This window comes from Pan paniscus, chromosome 7 (assembly GCF_029289425.2).
Source record: "Pan paniscus chromosome 7, NHGRI_mPanPan1-v2.0_pri, whole genome shotgun sequence".
NCBI lineage: Eukaryota > Metazoa > Chordata > Mammalia > Primates > Hominidae > Pan > Pan paniscus.
In genome coordinates, this window is record NC_073256.2 from 111885178 (window position 1) to 111906968 (window position 21791).

The window sequence follows — 21791 nt, forward strand, 5'->3', positions numbered from 1 at the left end:
CCAACGCATCTTGTTGCCCGGAGTTGCCGGCCCCGCCTTTTCCAGCGCGGCGGAGGGCGCCCCCTAGAACGCAGAGGGGGGCAGAGGGAAGTGAGATGGGGACTACGGGGTCGCCAGTGGTTCAAACCCTGTCGTTCCTCCGCGTTACAGAGCTACAGCGGTCTCCGGGTGGCGAAGTGCGGAGACGGGGTTTTGGAGACGGGGTTTTGGAGACGGTGGATGGAGGAGGGGGAGGGAAAGCTGCCAACTTTGGATACCAACCCCGTACACCCATCGAAGGGGATGTCCCACTTTTTCCAGCGCTGGGAGCAAAAAGATAACAGTGAGCGAGGTTGAAAAGTAAGACATTGATTTAAATAGAAGAAAAACTGTTGTTTCAACAAACGAAGAGATTCTTTGTTTTCTTATCTGTAAAATGTGAAAAATCGTACCTAACCCACAGGCTGATTGTGAGGAGTAATTGAAATAAAATTCGAGGAATTGTATAACGTGAAGTACCATGAACAATAAAACAGAAGGCAGAATGAAAAGTAAGCCTCTCTGTCGGGTGTTGATGAGCTTTGGAGCAACGAGATAAACACAGCGGGTTTGGTAGTCTAAATGGCACAAACCCTTAGCAGAGCAACTAGGAAATAGCTTGTAAAATTACACGTGCCTACCACTCTTCTAGGAAAATTCTCGCCCACGTATCTACAAATACAAGAATATTCATAGCAAACTTTATAAGTTGCAAAAGAGCAGGAAACATAAGTGCCATTGACAGAAGTAATAAGTAAACAGTGGCGTATTTATATAATAGTATATAGCAGGTACGAAGAATGAACCAGTGCTATATTTACTAGCATGAAAAACCCAAAAAACAGGGTTGGTGGGCGCTTTGGCTCACGCCTGTAATCCAGCACTTAGGGAGGATGAAGCGGGAGGATCGCTTGAGCCCAGGAGTTGGAGAACTGCCTGGGCAATATAGCGAGACCCCGTTATTCACAAAAAGAAAAAAAAAAGACACAAACCAAAACAAAACAAGTTTAACTCCCCTCATCGCAAGCCGGGTGCGGTGGCGTGTTCCTGTGGTCCCAACTTCTCGGGAAGCTGAGACAGGAGAATCTCTTAAGCCCAGGAGTTGGAGGCCAGTGGGGACACCCATCTCTTAGAAAAGGAAATTAAAAATATATAATGTAAAATAACATCTATATATTTAAAAACGTGCAAAAGAATATAAAATTTTAGGAGTATACATATGTCATGAAATTATAAAGTCATGTATTGGAGTAACTAAAATTTCAAGATAGTGGTAAACTGGAGGGAGATGTAATGGAGAAGAACAGAAAGGCTTCACATGCCTTGGTAATGTTTTGTTATTTAGGTTAATGTTAATTTCACAAGCATGCCTTATATTATTGTTTGTACCTTCTGGTATGTCTGAAATATTTAATAATAAATGAATTTCTAGAGTAAATCTCCTATCCACATCCTTCCTCAGCCATCCAGTTTCCTCTATTAGCTAGCTATAGTTTATCTTTTATTATTTGTTCTTGCATTGATATTTATTGCTTTTAATATTTTTCTGTTTTCTGATTCTTGCCTTTTTTTTTTTTTTTAGAAACAGGGTCTTGCTTTGTTGCCCAGCCTGGTCTCAAACTCTTGGCTTCAAGCAATCCTCCTGCCTCAGCCTCCCAAAGTGCTGTGATTATAGGCGTGAGCCACCGTACCCGCCCCCCCTTCTTCTGTGTTTAGGCTTATATGCTGTTCTCTAATTTCTACCACTGATGTTTATTTTTATTCATATTTCTTATTTATTACTATATGTATTTATATAAATTTTCCCCTAAGCTCTCCCTTAACCAATGTACTATATAGTGCTTTTATAGTTGTCATTTTTACAGTCTGATTTTCTTAGCATTGATATCCTTTTTTTTTTTACATTTTTATTTTTATTTCAACAGTTTTGAGGGAACAGGTGATGTTTGGTTGCATGGAAAAGTTCTTTAGTGGTGATCTCTGAGGTTTTGGTGCACCCATCACCTGAGCAGTGTATACTGTATCCAATGTGTATGTAGTCTTTTATCCCTCACTCCCTCGCCCACCCTTCCCCGCCGCCAGTCCCCAAAGTCCATTATATAATTCTTATGAGTTTGCATCCTCATAGCTTAGCTCCTGCTTAATAGTGAGAACATGCCATGTTTTGTTTTCCATTCCTGAGTTGCTTCACTTAGAATGATGGTCTCCAGCTCCATCCAGGTTGCTGCAAATGCCATTATTTTGTTCCTTTTTGTGGTTGAGTTAGTAGTATTCCCATATATATTCCCATATATATATATATGTGTATATATATATGTAGTATTCCCATATGTATATATATATATACACCACATTTTCTTTATCCACTCGTTGGTCAATGGGCATTTAGGCTGGTTCTGTATTTTGGCAACTGTGAGCTGTGCTGCTATAAACGTGTGTGCAAGTGTCTTTTTCATATAATGACTTCTTTTCCTTTGAGTAGATACCCAGTAGTGGGATTATTGGATCAAATGGTAGTTCTACTATTAGTTCTTTACAGAATCTACATACTGTTTTCCATAGTGGTTGTACTGGTTTACATTCCCACCAGCAGTGTAAAAGTGTTCCCCTTTCACCACATCCATGCCAACATCTGTTTTTTTTTATTTTTTAATTATGGCCATTCTTGCAGGAGTAAGGTGGTATCTCATTGTGGTTTTGATTGGCATTTCCCTGATAATTAATGATGTTGAGCATTTTTTCATTTCTTTATTGGCAATTTATATATATATATATAGGTTGTTGTTGTTTTGTTTTGTTTTTTGAGACGGAGTCTTGCTCTGTTGCGCAGGCTGGAGTGCAATGACTCGATCTTGGCTGACTGCACCCTCTGCCTCCCTGGTTGAAGCAATTTTCCTGCCTCAGCCTCCTGAGTAGCTGGGACTACAGGCGTGCACCACCACCCCCAGCTAATTTTTGTATTTTTAGTAGAGATGGGGTTTCACCATGTTAGCCAGGCTAGTCTTGAACTCCTGGCCTCAGACAATGCTCGCCTCGGCCTCCCAAAGTGCTGGGATTATAGGCGTGAGCCACTGTGTCCGGTGAATTTGTATATTTTCTTTTAAGAATTGTCTCTTCATGTCCTTTGCCCACTTTTTGATGCGATTATTTATTTTTTTCTTGCTGATTTATTTGTAGATTCTGGAAATTAGCCCTTTGTTGGATACGTAGTTTGTGAAGATTTTTCTCCCACTCAATGGATTGTCTGTTTACTCTGCTGATTATTTCTTTTGCTGTGCAGAAGCTTTTTAATTTAATTAGGTCCCATCTATTTACCTTTGTTTTTGTTGCATTTGCTTTTGGATTATTGGTCATGAACTCTTTGCCTAAGCCAGTGTGTACAAGAGTTTTTCCTATGTTATCGTCTAGAATTTTTAGTTTCAGGTCTCAGATTTAAGTCTTTGATCCATTGTGAGTTGATTTTTGTATCAGGTGACAGATGGGGATCCAGTTTCCTTCTTCTACATGTGGCTTGCGAATCATCCCAGCACCATTTGTTGAATAGGGTGTCCTTTCCCCACTTTATGTTTTTGTATGCTTTGTCAAAGATCAGTTGGCTGTAAATATTTGGCTTTATTTCTGGGTTCTCTATTATGTTGCACTGATCTACATGCCTACTTTTATACCAGTACCATGCTGTTTTGGTAACTATAGCCTTGTGGTATAGTTTGAATTCAGAGGGTGTGATGCCTCCAGATTTGTTCTTTTTGCTTAGTCTTGCTTTGGCTATCTGGGGTCTTTTTTTGTTCCATATGAATTTTAGGATTTTTTTTTCAAGTTCTGTGAAGAATGATGATGGTATTTGAATGCAAATTGCATTGAATTTATAGATTGCTTTTGTCAGTATTGTCATTTTCACAATATTGATTCTGAAGCAGCATCGTTGTCTGGGGTAATACCCAAGGCTTGTTGTCTCACACCAAGGGAATCGAGGACGTGGACACACACATGAAGTGAGGTTTAATAGCACAAGAAAGAGAAAGGAGAACAGCTCCCTCTCTTGAAGGGGGGGAGGGAGAGAGAGGGAGAGAGACAGACAGACAGACAGACATGGGGGCAGCTCCCTAATGGGAATTCTAGCCCACGGGGGAGTGCACCAGATTTTATAGACAGGCTTGAGGAGGCAGTGTCTGATTTACATAGGGCCCACAGATTGGTTGGACCGGGTGTGATGTTTACATAGTGTGCGAGGAAGCTGGCTGCCCTACCCTAATCTTATTATGCAAATAGGCTTTCCACTTGGTCAGTACCATGTTGTCTGCTCCCTACTGCACACACGGTTGGAAAAGAAAAGGGAAGATGGAGCCACCATTTTGAACATGCCTAGTCCCAGGTGGCCTTTTCCTATTGGCACAACTGCTGGCATTCACCCATGCAAGCTTCCAGCTTGCTTGTACATGTGTGCAGCTCCATTTTACAGGCTGCTCTTTGTTAGAAACAAGATGATTTGGGGGCTGCTTTTCATTAAAAGGAAAACCTTACTGAGAACTTCCTCACCCTCACTATCTGCCTAAATAATTTCTCTTTAACTCCTATATCAAAATTCCGGCCCGGGCGCTGTGGCATATGCCTGTAATCCCAGCACTTTGGAAGGCTGAGGCGGGCAGATCACTTGAGGTCAGGAGTTCAAGACTAGCCTGGCCAACATGGCAAAACCCTATCTCTACTAAAAATACAAAAATTAGCCAGGCGTAGTGGCATGTGCCTGTAGTCCCAGCTACTTGAGAGGCTGAGGCAGGAAAATCGCTTGAACCCAGGAAGCAGAGGTTGCAGTGAGCTGAGATTGTGCCATTGCACTCCAGCCTGGGTGACGGAGTAAGACACCTCAAAAAATTAATTAATTAATTAATTAAATAAATAAAATAAAATTCTTCCCATCCATGAGTGTGGGATGTGTTTCCATTTGTTTGTGTCATCTATTATTTCTTTCAGTAGTGTTTTGTAGATTTCCTTGTAGAGATCTTTCACCTCCTTGGTTAGGTGTATTTCTAAGTATTTTATTTTATTTTTTTTGCAGATGCTGTAAAAGAGGTTGAGTTCTTGATTTGATTCTCAGCTTGGTCATTGTTGATGTAAAGCAGTGCTACTGATTTGTGTACATTAATTGTGTATCCTGTCAGATCTAGGAGCTTTTTGGATGAGTCTTTAGGGTTTTCTAGGTATACTATCATATCATCAGCGAACAGCAACAGTTTGACTTTCTCTTTACTGATTTAAATGCCCTTTATTTCTTTCTCATCTGATTGCTCTGGCTAGGACTTCCAGTACTATGTTGCATAGAAGTGGTCAAAGTGGGCATCCTTATCTTGTTCCACTTTGCTGTGGGAATGCTTTCAACTTTTCCCCATTCAGTGTAATGTTGGCTGTGGGTTTGTCATAGATGGCTTTTATTACCTTGAGGTATGTCCCTTCTATAATGATTTTGCTGAGGGTTCTAATCATAAATGGAGGCTGGATTTTGTCAGGTGCTTTTTCTGCATCTATTGAGATAATAATGATTTTTGTTTTTAATACTGTTTGTATGATGTATCACATTTTATTGACTTGCATATGGTAAACTATCCCTGCATCCCTGATATGAAACCCAACTTGATTGTGGTGGATTATCTTTTTGATATGCTGTTGGATTTGGTTAGCTAGTATTTTGTTGAGGATTTTTGCATCTGTGTTCACCAGGGATATTGGTCTGTAGTTTTCTTTTTTTGTTATATCCTTTCCAGGTTTTGGTATAAGGGTGATACTGGCTTCATAGAATGATTCAGGGAGGATTCCCTCTTTCTCTATTTTTTGGAATAGTTTCAATAGGATTGGTACCAGCTCTTCTTTGAATGTCTGATAGAATTCAGCTGTGAATCCACATGGTCCTGGACTTTTTTTCCATTGGCAATTTTTAAATTACTGTTTTAATCTCACTACTTGTTACTGGTCTGTTCAGAATTTCTGTTTCTTTTTTATTTAATCCAGGAGGGCTGTATATGCAGGAATGTATCCACCTCTTCTAGATTTTCTAGTTTGTGTGTGTAAAGATGTTCATAGTGGCCTTGAATGATCTTTTGTATTTCTGTGGTATTAGTTGTAATACTTCCTGTTTCATTTCTAATTGAACTTATGTGGATCTTCTGTCTTCTTTTCTTGGTTAATCTCACTAACTGTCTGTCTCTTTTGAAAGAACCAGCTTTTTGTTTCATTTATCTTTTATATTTATTTGTTTCAATCTTATTTAATTTGGCTCTGATCTTTGTTATTTCTTTTCTTCTGCTGGGTTTGAGTTTGGTTTGTTCTTGTTTCTGTAGTTATTTGAGGTGTGACCTTAGATTTCTATTTGTACTCTTTCACACTTTTTGATGTAGGCATTCAATGCTATGAACTTTCTCCTCTTAGCACGACTTTTGTTGTGTCCCAGAGTTTTTGATAAATTGCATCACTATTATCATTCAAATAATTTTTTAATTTCCATCTTGATTTCACTGTTGACCCACAGACCATTCAGGAGCAGATTATTTAATTTCCACGTATTTGTATAGTTTTAAGGGTTCCTTTTGGAGTTAATTTCCAATTTTATTTCACTGTGGTCTGTGAGGGTACTAATATAATTTCAATTTTCTTAAATTTATTGAAACTTGTTTTGTGGCCTATCATATGGTCTCTCTTGGACAATGTTCTATGTACCGATGAAAAGAATATATATTCTGAAGTTGTTGGATAGAATGTTCTATAAATATCTGTTAAATCTTATTTGTTCTAGGGTATAGTTTAAGTCCATTGTTTCTTTGTTGACTTTCTGTCTTCATGACCTGTCTAGTGTTATCAGTGGAGTATTGAAGTCCCCCACTATTATTGTGTTGCTGTCTGTCTCATTTCTTAGGTCTAGTCGTAATTGTTTTATGAATTTGGGAGCTCCAATGTTAGGTGCATATATATTTAGGATTATGATATTTTCCTGTTGGACTAATCATTTTATCATTACATAATGTCCCTCTTTGTCTTCTTTTTAACTGTTGTTGCTTTAAAATCTTGTTTGTCTGATATGAGAATAGCTACTCCTGCTTGTTTTTGGTTTCCATTTGAATGGAATGTCTTTTTCCACCCCTTTACCTTAAGTTTATGTGAGTCCTTATGTGTTGGATGAGTCTCTTGAAGATAGCAGATACTTGGTTGGTGAATTTTTATCCATTCTACCATTCTGTATCTTTTAAGTGGGGCATTTAGGCCATTTACATTCAACATTAGTACTGAGAGGTGAGGTACTGTTTATTCATCATGCTAGATGAATAGAATAGGGCCAATGGGGTTATGTTCCAGAGGGGATTATGGCTGTCTCTGTTGCCAGGGAAGTGGGAGAAAACCAGTAGTGATAGGCCTCACCCAGCTCCCACTCAGTTGACGGGGCCAGTCTCATTTCTACTGTGTCCCTGCTAACAGCACCAACTTTATCTCCAGGCAACCTTCAGGCAAGAGTCAGACCTAGCCCCAGGCTGTAAGTTTCCCCACTGAGAAAGCAAATATGGCTTTCAAGCCATGCCTCACCCCACCTGCCCACACTCTCCACCATAACTCCTGCTCTCCTATCTGCAGCAGTTTTCGTTTGCCCCTGGATTCTGCTCAAGAGAGTTCACGCCCAGTCAAAATTATTACAGAGTTCATTTAGAAGCTTCTTTCACCCTGTGACCCCTCCCAAATTCCACCAGCTACTTTCCCTGAGGGCCCCTATGAGATATAGTCGGGGTTGTCTTCCCTGGGCTTGAACTGGAGAATGGCAGTGCCTACTTGGCTCTTCCCACTGCTGCTTCTACTTTTATATTTCACGCTAAATCTGTTTCAGCTCTAGGTACGGTTAAATCCCTCTTCCATAATCTGGATTTTTGGGTTCCCCAGTGGGGATGTGTGTCCAGAGGCAGGTTTTCTACCTCTCACACTTTGGGAACTCACAGTTTTTCACCAGTCTTGAAGAATTGGCAGCGGCCTGCCACTTCTTTCAAAGGATCTGTGATTTCTTTTGGTCTTCCTGGTTCACTTCTGCAGTGGTTCCTGGAGCAAGTGTCCATGGTGTGAGTCTTCACACGCTGTTCTGTCCATCCAAGTGGGAGCTGCACATCAGCCCTGTCTCCTATCTGCCATCTTCCTTGGTCTTCCTGATATCCTTTTTGACCCAAAAGTAGTGTGAGTTAGCTATTTAAAATTAATAGACTAAGTTTAGAGCAGTTTTGTTACCAGAAAGTGGTCCCGATCTAGACCCCAAGAGAGGGTTCTTGGATCTCTTGCAAGAAATAATTCAGGATGAGTCCATAGATAGAAGTGAAAGCAAGTTTATTAAGAAAGTAGAGAAATAAAAGAATGACTACTCCATAGACAGATCAGCCCCAAGGGCTGCTGGTTGCCCATTTTAATGTTTATTTCTTGATTATACACTAAACAAGGGGTGGATTATTCTTGCCTCCCCTTTTTACACCATAAAACAAGGGGTGGATTATTCTTGCCTCCCCTTTTTACACCATATAAGGCAACTTCCTGACGTTGCCATGACATTTATAAACTGTCATGGTGCTGGTGGGAGTATAGCAGTGAGGACAACCAGAAGTCACTCTTGTCACCATCTTGGTATTGGTGGGTTTTAGCTGGCTTCTTTACTGCAACCCGTTTTATCAGCAAGGTCTTTATGATCTGTATCTTGTGCTGACCTCCTATCTTATCCTGTGACTTAGAATCCCTAACCGTCTGGGAATGCAGCCCAGTGGGTCTCAGCCTCGTTTCACCCAGCCTATATGCAAGATGGAATCTCTTTGGTTTAAACACTTCTGACAGTTTTACTGTATAAAAAATTGAGCAGATAGTACAGAGAGTTCCCATATACTCTCTCTTTCCCCATTTAAAGATTCCTCTATTATTGTCTTGCAGTAGCTTGGTACTTTTACTACAATTGATGAACCAGTAGTGATACATTATTATTAAATAAAGTCCATAGTTTACATTAGGATTTACTTTTAGTGTTGTACAGTTTCAACAAATATATAATGCCATTTATCTGCCCTTACGGTCTAATACAGAATAGTTTCACTGTCCTAAAAATTCCTTGTGCTCCACCTTTTTATCTCTCCCTCTGTCCTCACAACCACTGATCTTTTTTACTGTTTATATAGTTTGCCTTTTTCAGAATGTAATATAATTAGAATCATACAGTATGGATCCATTTCAGACCAGCTTTTTTCCCTAAGTAATATGCATTTGAGTTTCCTCCATGTATTTTCATGGCTTGATAGCTCATTTGTTTTTATTGCTGAATAAAACTGTCTAGATATAACATAGTTTATCCATCCAAGCAAGACCTTGTCTCTAAGAAAAAGAAACTGCTCTAAAAAGTAAAACCTATTAATTTTTAAAAAGGTAAGAACCATCAGGAATGGTGGCTCATGTCTGTAATCCCAGCACTTTGGGGGACCGAGGCAAGAGGATTGCTTGAGCCCAGGAGTGCAAGACCAGCCTTGGCAACATAGCAAGACCTTTTCTCTACAAATAATATAAATAATTAGCCTGATGTGGTGGTGTGCACCTTTGGTCCTGGCTACCTAGGAGGCTGAGGCTGGAGAATCACTTGAATCCAGAAGGCGGAGGTTGCAGTGAGCCAAGATCATGCCACTGCACTCCAGCCTGGGTGACAGAATGAGACCCCATCTCCAAAAAAAATACAAAAATAAAAATAAGGCCCAACTATATGCTATCTACAAGAAATGCACTTTAAATATAAAGACACAAATGAGTTAATGAGTTAAAAATAAAATATTGGAAAAATGTATACCATGCCAACACTAATCAAAAGAAAGCTGAGTGACTACATTAATATCAAAATAGATTTCAGAGCAAAGAATATTACCAAGGATAATTAACCTTATGTCATAATGATACAGGGGTCAATTCATCAGGAATTTGTGACAAGCCTAAATCTTTATATATCTAATAGCAGAACTTCAAAAAACTTGAAGCAAAAACTGATAAAACTGAAGGGAGAACTAGACCAAAAAAAGAGTTTAGAATAATGTGCATAGCATGCTATTTTTTATGCAAAAATACTAATGTATGCTTGAATTTATAGGCTACCTATGAAAGCATTATGTAAGAAACTGGTAATACTTGTTGCCTCCAGGAAGGGGAGTTTGATGGCTAGTGTACAGAGAGAGAAGGGAATCTATTCCCATGTATGTATATTACCTATTAAAAATAACCATCCTGGCCAACATGGTGAAATCTCGTCTCTACTAAAAGTACAAAAATTAGCTGGGTGTGGTGGCAGGTGCCTGTAATCCCAGCTACTCAGGAGGCTGAGGCAGGAGAATCGCTTGAACCTGGGAGACAAAGATTGCAGTGAGCCGAGATCACGCCATTGCACTCCAGCCTGGGCGACACAGCAAGACTCTGTCTCAAAAAAAAAAAAAAATAGAATGTTTGCCAGGCACAGTGGCTTATGCCTGTAATCCCAGCTGTTTGGGAGGCCAAGACAGGAGTATCACTTGTATCCAGGAGCTTGAGACCAGCCTGGGCAACATAGCAAGACCCCATCTCTACAAAAAATAAAAAATTAGTTGCCCACAGTGGCATGTGCCTGAAGCCCCAGCTACTCAGTAGGCTAAGATGGGAGGATCACATGAACCTAAATCGAGGCTGCAGTGAGTCATGATCATGCCACTGCACTCAGTCTGCGTAACAGAGTGAGATCCTATCTCAAAAAATAATAATAATAGGCCAGGTGTGGTGGCTCACACCTGTAATCTCAATGCTTTGGGATGCCAAGGCAGAAGGATTGCTTGAGCTGGACAACATGGTGAAACCCTCATCTCTACAAAAAATACAAAAATTGGCCAGGCTTGGTGGTGCATACTTGTGGTTCCAGCTACTCAGGAGGCTGAGGTGGGAGGATTGCTTGCACCCAGGAGGTCAAGGCTGCAGTGTGCCAAGAACATACCACTGCACTCCAGCCTGGGTTTCAGAGCAAGACCCTGTCTCCAAAAGAATAAATAAAAATAGAATTTTTTTTTTTTTGAGACAAAGTCTCGCTCTGTTGCCCAGGTTGGAGTGCAGTGACACGATCTCAGCTCACTGCAAGCTCTGCCTCCTGGGTTCACACCATTCTCTTGCCTCAGCCTCCCGAATAGCTGGGATTACAGGCACCCGCCACCATGCCCAGCTAATTTTTTGTGTTTTTAATGGAGACGAGGTTTCACTGTGTTAGCCAGGATGGTCTCAATCTCCTGACCTCGTGATCCACCCACCTCGGCCTCCCAAAGTCCTGGGATTACAGGGGTGAGCCGCCGTGCCTGGCAAAAAATAGAATTTTTACAGATAAATAAGAACCGAGGAGTAGAGAAAAGTTGTATAAATAACTCTTTCAAAAAACTTTTGTTGGCTTCCTTTCCAATTTGGGCCTGGCAGAATGGCTCCTGCAAAGAAGGGTGGCAAAAAGAAAAAGGGCAGTTCTGCCATCAATGAGGTGGTGACCCGAGAATACACCATCAGCATTCACAAACACATCCATGGAGTGGACTTCAAGAAGTGTGCCCCTCGGCCGAGTGTGGTGGCTTATGCCTGTAATCCCAACACTTTGGGAGGCCGAGGCAGGCGGATCACAAGGTCAGGATTTCAAGACCAGCCTGGCCAACATGGTGAAAACCCATCTCTACTAAAAATACAAAAATTAGCCGGGCGTGGTGCTGGGCGCCTGTCATCCCAGCTACTCGGGAGGCTGAAGCAGGAGAATCGCTTGAACCCCGGAGGCGGAGGTTGCAGTGAGCTGAGATAGTGCCACTGCACTCCAGCCTAGGTGACAGACCAAGACTCCATCTCAGAAAAAAAGAAGCATGCCCCTCAAGCACTCAAAGAGATCCAGAAATTTGCCGTGAAGGAGATGGGAACTCCAGATGTGCGCGTTGATACCAGGCTCAACAAAGCTGTCTGGGCCAAAGGAATAAGTATAAGTAATGTCCCATACCGTATCCATGTGCAGTTTCCAGGAACGTAATGAAGATGAAGATTCACCAAATGAGCTCTATACTTTGGTTACCTATGTACACGTTACCACTTTCAAAAATCTACAGTCAGTATGGATGAGAACTAACTGCTGATCATCAAACACATCAAATAAAGTTATAAAATTGCAAAAAATACCACAAACTTTTGTTGCATAGAACAAAGAAATGTGATGGTTGTTGGAGGAGCCTGTCAGGTCAAGAAATAGTGTTTTTAAGATGAGGGATAACAGAGTGTGTAGAATTATGGGAATAAAGTAATGAGGAGAGTAACCATGATGATGAAGAGACAGAGGGGACATCTGAGACAGCAAAGTATTTAATAGGTAGAGGTGGTACCTGGTGACCAAATAGTGACCTTTGCTAAAAGGAACACCTACTCTCTGGTAACCAGGGGAAGAAAGAGTCCATGGGTACAAATGCAGATGAGGATATACTATGTGGAAAATGAGGGAGTTCCTTTCTGATGGCTTCTGTTGTCTCAACGAGGTCATTAGCTTGTCAAAAAATAGATGAGGTAGGCCAGGCACAGTGGCTCACACCTGTAATCCCAGCACTTTGGGAGGCCGAGGCGGGCGGATCGCGAGGTCAGAAGATTGAGACCATCCTGGCTAACACATGTTGAAACCCTGTCTCTACTAAAAATACAAAAAAATTAGCCGGGCTTGGTGGCCTTCCACCACGTGATGATGCGGAAAGAAGGCCCTCACCAGATGTTAGTGCCTTGATCTTGGACTTCTGGGCTCTGAAACTGTGAGCCAATAAATTTCTGTTTGTTATAAATTAATCATTCTTAGATATTCTGTTATAGCAGCACAAACAAACTAAGACAACAACCTACAGAATGAAAGTATTTACAAATTATATATCTGATTAGGATCTACTCCATAGAATATAGAAAGAACTCTTACAACTCAACAACAAAAAGACAAACCCCCCAATTTTAAAATGGGCAAAGGACTTGAACAGACATTTTCCAAAGAGGGTGTACAAATGACCAACAAGCACATGAAAAGATGTTCAGTATCTTTAGTCATTAGGGAAAGGCAAATCAAAACCACAATGAGGCTGGGTGCGGTGGCTCATACCTGTAATTCCAGCACTTAGGGAGGCTGAGGCAGGTGGATCACTTGAGGTCAGGAGTTTGAGAACAGCCTGGCCAACATGGTGAAACCCTATCTCTACTAAAAATACAAAAATTAGCGGGGTTTGATGGTGCATGCCTGTATTCCCAGCTACTCAGGAGGCTGAGGCAGGAGAATCACTTCAACCTGAGAAATGGAGGTTGGAGTGAGCCGAGATCACACCTCTGTACTCCAGCCTTGGCAACAGAGCGAGCCTCTGTCTCAAAAAAAGAAAAACAAAACAAAACAAAAAAACCACAGTGAGATACCACTTCATATCCATTAGGATGGCTAGATTTTTTTTATATAACAAGTGTTAGCAAGGACATGGAGAAATTGAAACTCTTGTACATTGCTGGTGGGAATGTAAAATGGTGCAGCCACTGTGGAAAGCAGTGTGATGGTTCCTCAAAAAGTTAAGCATAGAATTACCATATAACCCCAAGTCCAACTGCTAGGTATATACTAAAATACTCGAAAATGGGTATTTATTTATTTATTTATTTATTTATTTATTTATTAAATGAGGCAGGATCTTGCTCTGTTGCCCAGGCTGGGGTTCAGTGTTATGATCATAGTTCACTGCAGCCTTGAACTTCTGGGCTCAGGCAGTCCTCCCGCCTAAGCCTCTTGAGTAGCTGGGACTACAGGCACATGCCACTATGTCTTGCTAATTTTTTAAATTGTTTAGAGTGGGTGTTTGTGTGGTGGGGGTCTCACTATGTTGCTCAAGCTTGTCTCTAACTCCTAACCTCAAGCAGTCCTCCTGACATGGACTTCCAAAGTGCTGGGATTACAGGTTTGAGCCACTGTGCCGGCCTGAAAATAGGTATTTAAACAAATACTTATATGTGCATGTTCATAGCAGCACTATTTACAATGGCCAAAAATGTACAAACAACTCAAATATCCATCAGCAAATAAATGCATAAACCAAATATGGCATATACATACCTACTTCCCCCCAATGGCTCCTCCTATCCCTCAGTAGATTTGATGTTCTCTCATTTGTGACTTCAGAGTATATTCCACAGCTTAAGCTTTAGTACCCAACTTGTTTGTGGCCAGAAGAGGTCAGTGTCCCTCTTCTAACCTCTGAGCTGCTTCCCATGTAGTGATTGTATCTCGTTCATTAATACATCCCTAGTACATGGCACATACTAAACACTAAAAATACTTATTGAACAAATTAACTTATTTTGTCCTATTTCAGATCCCATATAGAATTATATATTGCACATCATTTATATGTCAAATGCTTATATTGTACTTTTCTGTTTTTGTTCTTTCATTTTTGCCTCTCTTGCTCATCAGATTATAAAGTATCCCAGGACAGTGCTCTGTAACCAGCCCATAGTAGCTACTGCTATTTTACCAGCTACTGTATCTTTCCTTCTTTGATTTCCAGCACCTGACAGTGAAAAGAGCAATTTGAAGAAAAACAAAATTTATCTTCAATGTGAAAAGCAATTTATAAAAATCCGAATACTTGCCAGGAGCAACTTGACAAAAAAGACAAAGGTGGTAGGAGAAATGTAACCAGCCCACAATTCCAATGTTGATAACAGATGAGCTCCCTTTCAAGGTGACTGACATTTACACAAGTATACAGAGCAAGAAGAAGGTCTGAGTGAACTGCCAAGCATTTTAACTTCTCCTGAGACCAAGTACATCAACAGTTCTCTTGGAAAAGAACAACTGATTTGGGAGTCCAGCAGACTGCCAGCTGCAAGACATTCATCCAGCATCAGGAACACAATGGGCCTTCATTTGCCTGCCTTTCTGAGGGCACCAATCAAAAGTAACAGCTGCCACCTTTTTCTATGAGACTTGATTATAATTTTCTATGGCCAAGGGTTTGCTGTGACACTTCCACATCATTCTTCAGTATGTAGTCCAGAGATTAGCTACAGATTCAAGAAACACAGACTGTAAACTATTATATACAGACATATCTCAAAATAAGCATACCCATTAGTGCCAGCTGCCCTGAAAGACTGAATGACCCCAGCTATTTTCCAAATGTTTTTTCAGAAAGCCATGAACACACCTTTCTGGGATCCTATCTATTTCAAAGACAGGCAAAGCTCTGTGGTTCAGTTCCACCACCCAGTACCAAGCCCACAGTATGCAGACCATACGCCTTACACATGGCCTTTTCTCTTTATGTAATTGCTGTACCATATTCAGCAGATCTAGACTGACTCAAAGCATGTTCCCTCAAGAAGCTCCACAGAAAAAAAGGTTTCTGTGATCAAAAATCATTTGGGAAATGCTGCAAACCCTATCTCCCTCTTAGAGCTTAACCATGCATGTCGGGGCATAATATAAACCTTTTCCAGTCTGGGCCACAGAGTGAGACCCCACCTCTAAAATAATAAATCAATAAACTCTTGAGAAGTACACAGAAAAGAAACTTCTGTAACTTTTTAGGTCTTAATTACAAGCAATTGTAGCTTAATCTAAACTTGCTCTTCACTTTATTTCTATACTCTTGAAAACTAGTGACATAAGCCTTATGAATTTTTTGTTTGTTTGTTTCTTCTTTTTTTAAGAGAGAGACAGGGTCTCATTCTGTTGCTCAGGTTGGAGTGCAGAGGCACAATCATAGCTCACCGTAACCTTGAATTCCTAGTCTCAAGTAATCCTCCCATCTCAGCCTCCCTAATAACTAGGACTACAGGCACATACCACCACATCTGGCTAGTGTGTGTGTGTGTGTGTGTGTAAAGACAGGGGTCTCATTATGTTCCCCAGGCTGGTCTTGAACTCCTAGGCTTAAGCGATCCTCCCACCGCAGCCTCCCAAAACTTTGGGATTACAGGCATGAGCCACTACACCTGGCTGGATTATTCTTTCTTTAAAAAAATTTTTTTGGCCGGGCGCCGTGGCTCACGCCTGTAATCCCAGCACTTTGAGGGGCCGAGGCGGGCGAATCACGAGGTCAGGAGATAGAGACCATCCTGGCTAACACGGTGAAACCCCGTCTTTACTAAAAAAAATACAAAAAATTAGCCGGGCGAGGTGGCGGGCGCCTGTAGTCCCAGCTACTCGGGAGGCTGAGGCAGGAGAATGGCGTGAACCCAGGAGGCGGAGCTTGCAGTGAGCCGAGATCGCTGGGCTCCAGCCTGGGCGACAGCGAGACTCCGTCTCAAAAAAAAATAAATAAAAACAAAAATTTTAAGCATAAATACAAAGGTTAAGTAGATTTAAAGATGGCCAGTAGCATGAAGTGAGCTGTCTAAAAAGTTGCTTTTACATAAGAACTTTATGTTACTTGATGAGCAAGTATTAACTGGGCTCTCTGTCTCTTCTTCTCTCTCCCTCTTTCTCTTTCTCTCTGGATCCACTTTCCCTCCTGCATCAGGGAGTCTACTCCTATGTAAATCTTCTGCAGGTTGTGCAGTGGACTTCACCTAGTCTCCCATCTCCAGCTAATTTGGCCAAGAATAGTCACCTGGCGCAAGGTGGGGAGGGAGCTCTCAATTGGCCAGCAACTTCTGACGTGTGGCCTGACTGAACAATGAGAGGCTCGAGTGAAATTACCAGCTGGTAGTAGGACAGAGGATATAGATACATGGAATGGAGCTGAGCCAAATTAATGACAAAGGACTAGACAAGAATGACTGTTGATGATCACCTATGCTGAGATCACAAAGCTGCCCCGAGTCCAGAAGTAGGTTCACTGAGGGAGGCTCAACCATGTTACCGATCTTGTTTGAGATTAATGTTCCTTGTTGTAAACCTCAAGTCTGTTTCTTGCAATCAAACCATTCTAAATTGAAACAACTACTTAGAAAGTGTTTCTGTGGGTTCAGTGGGACATTTCAACCAAATGAAATATGATAATTATCTTAAATGAACTAACAATAGTGTTGCAGAAATAAAATACAAATACCAGAAAGATAGCCAGGCACAGTGGCTCACGTCTGTAATCCCAGCACCTTGAGGGGCCCAGGCAGGAGGATCCCTTGAGGCCAGGAGTTTGAGACTAGCCATGGCAACATAGCAAGGCCCTGTCTCTATTAAAAAAATAATAATAATAATTTAAAAATTCGCCAGGCACAGTGGTGTGCGCCTGTGGTCCCAACTACTCCGGAGGCTGAGGAGGGAGGATCACTTGAGCCCAAGAGTTCAAGGCTGCTATGAGCCATGATCACACCACTGCACTACAGCCTGGGCAACAGAGTGAGACCTTGTCTCTAAAAAAATACAAACAAAATACAGATTTAACCAACTCATGCCCAGCTTAAGTACAGAGTTTAAGAGTGTGCATTTAGAAACTTCTTAAGTGTTTGGAATCCTTGAGTGTTTTATTTTGCTTTAATTTTGGTCTTCAGATTCAAAGGGTTTTTGTTTGTTTGTTTGTTTGTTTTGAGACGGAATCTCGCTCTGTCACCCAGGCTGGAGTGCAGTGGCGCGATCTCGGCTCACTGCAAGCTCCGCCTCCCGGATTGACGCCATTCTCCTGCCTCAGCCTCCCGAGTAGCTGGGACTACAGGAGCCCGCCACCACGCCCAGCTAATTTTTTGTATTTTTAGTAGAGACGGGGTTTCACCGTGTTAGCCAGGATGGTCTCTATCTCCTGACCTCGTGATCCGCCCGCCTCGGCCTCCCAAAGTGCTGGGATTACAGGCGTAGCCACAGCGCCCGGCCGATTGACGGCCATCCCGTCTCTACTAAAAATAAAAAAATTAGCCAGGCGTGGTGGCGGGCACCTGTAGTCCCAGCTACTCGGGAGGCTGAGGCAGGAGAATGGCATGAACCCGGGAGGCGGAGCTTGCAGTGAACCGAGATTGCGCCACTGCAGTCCGGCCTGGGCGACAGAGCCAGACTCCGTCTCAAAAAAAAAAAAAAAAAAAAAACAACTTTCCTAATGACCTCTTTGCTTCTAGTCTCGTATTTCAATTAGTTGTAAACACCATGGGAAGAGTAAACTTTCTGATAAATCTTTTCTTTAATTTTATTCTTCTTTCAAAATAGTCAATGCTCAGTTTCCTTTTCTGAACAAAATTTAATTAATTAATTAATTAATTTTGAGATGGAGTCTCTGTCTCCCAGGCTGGAGTGCAGTGGCACGATCTTGGCTCGCTGCAACCTCTGCCTCCCGGGTTCAAGCGATTTTTCTGCCTCAGCCTCCCAAATAGGTGGGATTACACGTGTGTGCCACCATGCCTGGCTGAGTTTTGTATTTTTAGTAGAGATGGGGTTTCGCCATGTTGGTCAGGGTGGTCTCGAACTCCTGACCTCAGGTGATCTGCCCGTCTTGGCCTCCCAAAGTGTTGAGATTACAGGCATGAGCCACCACACCTGGCCTCTTTATTTCTTTTTAGTTTTTGTTTTTGAGACTAAGTCTCGCTCTGTCACCCAGGCTGGAGTGCAGTGGCATGATCTTGGCTCACTGCAACCTCTGCTTCCCAGGTTCAGGCAATTCTCCCACCTCAACCTCCGGAGTAGCTGGGACTGCAGGTGTGTACCACCATGCCCAGCTAATTTTTGTATTATTTGGTAGTGACAGGGTTTCACCACGTTGGCCAGGCTGGTCTTGAACTCCTGGACCTCAAGTGATCTGCCCATTTCGGCCTCCCAAAGTAAGGGGATTACAGGCATGAGCCACCGCGCCCCGCCAGTGCTCAGTTTCAATTCTTTAGTTCATTCCCAGGTTACAAGACACATTTCACAGTGGAATTCAAGGCTTTCCTCCATCTGACCCCAACTGACCTCTTCCGTTTTGTCTTTAGCGCCTTCATTTAAAGTCATCCACTCACTAAACATACTAGGCTTTCTGCCTTGGCTCAAATTGTTATACTCTTGAATGTGTTGAACTCTCTCTCGTCTTCTCTGACCATCTTAATTCTTATGTATTCTTGAGAAACTATCTAGTTCAGATTCTTTTCCAGGCTGGGCAAGATGGCTCATGCATATAATCCCAGCACTTTGGGAAGCTGAGGCGGGTGGATTGCTTGAGCTCAGTAGTCTGAGACCAGCCTAGGCAACATGGCAAGACCCCATCTCTACAAAAAAATACAAAAATTAGCCAGGTGTGTGGCTGTACCAGTAGTCCCAGATACTTAGGGGGCTGATGTGGGAGGATCACTTGAGCCTGGGAGATCAAGGCTGCAGTGAGCTGGGATCACACCACTGCCCTCCAGCCTGGGCAACAGAGTGAGAACCTGTCTCAAAAAACAACCAACCAAGCAACCACAAAAAAACACCGCCTGCACAAAAACAACAAATTCCATTTCCATAAGGAGTCATTGACCATCCCAATTCTCATTTATTCACTCATTCAACAAATACATAAAGAGCCTATCATATCCAGCTACTGTTAGGCAAGGGAATACAACCATGAAAATGATGTAGTCTCTTCCTTCAAAGGGTCTGCAGTTTCTGGAGGAAAGGTTAATTATAATACAAAAATAAGTGACATGATAAAATACACAGTAATAGCATACAGGAACCCCTATCTCCTATTCGGTGTGGTGAACAGGAAAGTTTTTCCAAGTTCTGAAAGATGAATAGAGTTAGCTGGCAAAGAGGAGACAAGGGTATTTCAAACAGAGGACAAGAACATTATTAGAAGCACCACTGCACTCCAGCCTGAGTGACAGAGCGAGACTCTGTCTCACAAAAAAAAAATGATAATAATAAAAAATAATTCATAGGAGGTGGCTAAAAGTCTGGATTTGGATTTTTGACAGTGGAAATGGAAAAGAAAGGAATGAGAATACACATTATAAGGAAGGAGGTTATGAAATTTTGGTTAATTAATGGTCTCTAATGATTAGCATGAGCATGTAGAACTCGATGTTTACTGATTATTTGACACTCTAAAATTCTGGTCCATACCCATAGCAGAAATAAAGGGTGAACAAGATGATGAGTTTAAAAATTCAGCTGTTTTAATAAAGTTCATTGTTAATTTTTTTTAAGAAATGAGGCTTTCAGCCAGGCGTGGTGGTTCACACCTGTAATGCCAGCACTTTGGGAGGCCAAGGTGGGCGGATTGCCTGAGGTCAGGAGTTGCAGACCAGCCTGGCCAACATGGCAAAACCCCATCTCTACTAAAAATACAAAAAAAAAAAAAAAATTAGCTGGGCCTGGTGGCACAGGCCTGTAGTCCCAGCTACTCAGGAGGCTGAGGCAGGAGAATCGCTTGAACCTGGGAGGCAGAGGTTGCAGTGAGCCGAGATTGCACCACAGCACTCCAGCCTGGGCAACGGAGCAAGACTCTATCTCAAAAAAAAAAAAAAAAAAAAAAAAAGGGAAATTAGGCTTTCAAAAGTCATCTTGAAACTTTATAGCAAGACCTCATTTCTCCAAAAAAAAAAAAAAAAAACAAACATTACCCAAGTGTAGTGGTGCACACCTGTAGTCCCAGCTACTTAGGATGCTGAGCAGGGAGGATTACTTGAGCTGCAGTGAACTGTGATCTCACCACTGCACTCCAGCCTGGGCAAAAGAGGGAGACTTTGTCTTAAAAAAGAAAAGAAAAGAAAAGAACATTTAGATGCCAGGCAAATGTTTTATTAGTACAAGGCCAGAAATGAAAATCTCAGGCAATTTCAAGGCCCAGTTGCAATCTACTGCCACCTACTGGGGAGTCAACTGGAGGCTGGAGGGGAAATGTATACTTTATTAATTATTAATTGCTAAACCTATTATACAAACTTATAGTTAGTTTCATAAGGTCATCTATTCTTTCAGATCTTTACTATAAACTGGAATTGCTGTATCACTACCAGATCATGGGCCCTATAGCTTTATTACTGACTGATCAAGCTTGATGCCTTATCCCATTTTAATTCTACTGCTTAGTGAGTGGTTTTAGGATTTCCTTAGGTTAAGAATTTCTTCACTTCTTAGGTTAAAACAGCAGCCAGGTGCAGTGGCTCATGCCTGTAATCCCAGCACTTTGGGAGGCTGAGGTGGGAGAATCATTTGAGCCCAGGAGTTGGAGACCAGCCTGGGCAACAGGCAACAAAGCAAGACCCCATCTTTACCAAAAGAAAAAAAAATACACCCGGCATGGTGGCTCACGCCTGTAATCCCAACACTTTGGGAGGCTGAGGCAAGTGGATCTTGTCAGGTCAGGCATTCGAGACCAGCCTGGCCAACATGGTGAAACACCCTCTCTCCTAAAAATACAAATTTAGCCGGGTGTGGTGATGCAGGCCTGTAATCCCAGCTACTCAGGAGGCTGAGGCAGGAGAATCACTTGAATCTGGGAGGCAGAGTTTGCAGTGAGTGAGATCACACCATTGCACTCCAGCCTGGGCGACAGAGTGAGACTCTGTCTCAAAAAAAAAAAAAAAAAAGAAAAAGGAAAAAAATAGTTACGGTGGCATGCGCCTAAGGTGCAGCCTGGGTGACAGAGCAAGACCCTATCAAAAAAACAAACAAACAAACAAAAACCCCACAGTAAAACTTTGCTAGTTGCTTTTACAAGGATGTTGTAAGAAACACTGGCAACACCAAATGTTGGTGAGGATGTGGGGCAACAGGAACTCTCATTAACTGCTGGTGGAAACACAAAATGGTACAACCATTTTGGAAGACAATTTAGCAGTTTCTTACAAAATTAAACATAGTCTTA

At 41.9% G+C, this 21791-nt stretch overlaps 1 long non-coding RNA gene across 1 annotated transcript; it reads left to right on the top strand.

The window, feature by feature from the left end:
* The first annotated feature begins 85 nt into the window (after positions 1 to 85).
* On the top strand, positions 86 to 21542 carry LOC134730993 (uncharacterized). Its single transcript, XR_010112990.1, has 2 exons — positions 86 to 339; positions 14604 to 21542. It is a non-coding gene; the product is annotated as an uncharacterized LOC134730993 (long non-coding RNA).
* Positions 21543 to 21791: the final 249 nt, after the last annotated feature.